This window comes from Passer domesticus, chromosome 6, assembly GCF_036417665.1.
Source record: "Passer domesticus isolate bPasDom1 chromosome 6, bPasDom1.hap1, whole genome shotgun sequence".
Classification (NCBI taxonomy): Eukaryota; Metazoa; Chordata; class Aves; order Passeriformes; family Passeridae; genus Passer; species Passer domesticus.
Genome location: NC_087479.1, coordinates 9,344,114 through 9,346,780, shown reverse-complemented (window position 1 = coordinate 9,346,780; position 2,667 = coordinate 9,344,114). Strand labels below are relative to the sequence as shown.

The following is a 2,667-nucleotide window of genomic DNA, read 5'->3' as shown; positions in this document are numbered from 1 at the left end:
GTTTCTTTACCACTTTTATAGTTGAAAAACAAACAATCGAGTTGCTTAGGGTAAAGGCAGATGCGGCGTCATGTATGTCTACCACCCTAATAGTTTTATGGAATTATCTCAGAGAATAAAGAACCAGGTTTAATAACCATGGAAATGAGCTGAATAATCCCAGAGAGATCATCACTTCTAGTTTAGAAGTTTATGCTCCTCTGCTGCTAAGATTTGTGTTTCCAGTTTCGAATATTTATATAATCATATACTGATTTTTTAAAAAAAATTTTCCTGTTATTTACAAGAACATTTCTGCAAACAACTTCCTAGCCAACTGTAAGCAGTAAGTGGCACCACTGGGCATTAGTGCCACCTGGTTGTCATGATGAATTGAATCCCTTCCTATTTAAAACAGGATTTAAACAGTCTTCTAGACAGCTGGTTTTCCAGCTCTGCCTCCTTTGTTATCCAGTCTCTGCACTTTCTTTGAGATATCTTTTCAGATATCTAATGTAATGAGATTGTAGAATAATCCAGATTGGAAAGGAGTCCAATCCTACATCACACTTAAATCAGTCAGCTCAGAGATCAGACCAGGTTGTTTGGTCCAAATAGGTCTTGAAAGCCTCAACAGACTGAGGTGTCACAGTCTCTTTGGGCAAAAAGTTCCACAATTTCACTCTTGCAATTCTGATTATAATATCCAGTGGAAAAAACCTCTGGTTTGAATTCAACTCTACATGCAACATGATTCTATACTCTGCCTATCATACTGCAAATCAAAATGCTGCAATACATTCCAGCTACAATTTAACAGAAAAAAAATATCTTGAGTAATAGATTTTTTTTTCCCTAGTTATTTGTATTGTGCATAATAAAGCATGTGAGTGAACAGATGTGCATATACATGAATGTTCCTCCAGTGGTTCTTTATTTGTGATAGTGGAAGAGACTCAGAAGAATTTCTACAGGTTTGGGATTTATTTTCTCTTCTGCCAGGGCAAGATCCAAATCAGTCTGCATTTTTGAGGGGCCGGATATCTCGCCCATTAACCAGTACATTGATGGTTCTGCAGCTGGCTTGGGAAAAGTAACCTGTCAGAGAAAAAGGGCCTTTAATATGAAAATGATAGTTATCAACAAAAAATGGCAAAATACAAAACAGCTTTCAACAATGAAATGCATGAGATAACCATGTAAATAAAAAGCCAGAATTGTGAAACCACATATTATTCCTACCCTGTTTTGGTAAAATAAGGTTAATTTTTCTCTTTTGTTTTGCTTTCCTATTATTATTAACAGAAAGGTAGGCAAACCGCCTGAGCATTTCAATTCCACCTCCTAACATGATGTTACAAAAAAGCAAGATGGTATATGGCAGAAGCACCACCACTGTTTGTATTCCCTAGAATTTGGAGTGTAAGGGTTAGGTATCTAACTTTTGACCTGGGAGCACATTATTCAGTTACAGGGAGAGGGGATGATTTTTCCTGGAACCATAAATCACAGATGTCTGGCAGAATGACCACGTGCATGATCTGGGTGTGCACTGTCAATGTCCCTGCCACAAATGGACCAGCTCAGAGCTGGCAGTAATTTATATCAAATGGTTTCAGGTTTACAATAAATGCTTGCATGAAAGCTCCAAGTTCAAGAACAGATCACCTCTACTGGGAAGCCTTGGCCTGTTTCAGGACAATGATTTTAGAAAAAAAAAGAGGCAAGGAGATATTTAAAGAATAAATATTTGCATTTCAAGAAACTTCTGATAAATTTCAAATGGGACACCATATATATATGCGTATGTGTATATATATATATGTGTATGTATATATATCAGGACCAGGTCCACTAAACCAGGATGAGGAGGAAGGCCTCTATACTAGCATGTAGGAAACTCTTACAGATGCCCAAATATCACATTTCTCCAGGCTGGTGAATTATCAGTCCAATACCTCCCTTCATCTAGCTCCTGCAGATGGTCTTAGGAACAAACTGTTCTGGTTCAAGATGCTTGATGTGACCCTGCCTCCTCAGGAGCTACTCCAAACCAGACCAAAACTTCACCATTTGTTTTCTAAGTGTGGGGGCCAAATGCCTTGGTTTGTAAGGATGGAACAGCTGGCTGGAGGTGTAAGGAGGGCTCACCTCAGCTGGAGTGAGGTTCAGCTGCTACTGCACTGAATTTTGTGATCTCTTCCTTGTGGCCTCCTTGGCAAGCCTGGGGTACTGCCATAGAACAAAATGCTGCTGAGTAGAAAGCCAAAATGTTTTCATTTTCTCTTATGGAAAATGCTAATCATTCCCCCTACCCCCCAAGAGAACATGCCTTTTCCTGGGGCTGGTTTAGTGGCATAACACAGAAATGCTTGAAACAAAGGTGACAAACAAGGTTTTGAGGGAGTTGGTCACATGTATGAGAGAAGCCTCAGGGGCACTGTAAATGATGCCAGGCTCAGCTGGATCCCAGGGATTATGTTGCCAGCCCAGATTTGATGCTTTTACATCCCCTCATTCCCTCATCCCAGAGGGAGACAGGTATGGTATGGGGACAGAGGGTCTGGTTTCATCCTTCTGCTTCCAGAGGAGTCCTGATGTAAGAGAAATGTCCTGGTGGCTCTTGCCGGGTTTGCCAAAGCAAAGGACATAGGACAATGCCAGAGACTGGCTTACTGAGTCACTCAC

The 2,667-nt window shown here is 40.4% G+C and overlaps 1 long non-coding RNA gene across 1 annotated transcript; it reads right to left on the bottom strand.

Annotated features, from left to right (window-relative positions):
- Positions 1-894: 894 nt before the first annotated feature.
- On the bottom strand, positions 895-2,234 carry LOC135302055 (uncharacterized). Its single transcript, XR_010363742.1, has 2 exons — positions 2,131-2,234; positions 895-1,077 (listed from the first exon to the last, which is right to left on the bottom strand). It is a non-coding gene; the product is annotated as an uncharacterized LOC135302055 (long non-coding RNA).
- Positions 2,235-2,667: the final 433 nt, after the last annotated feature.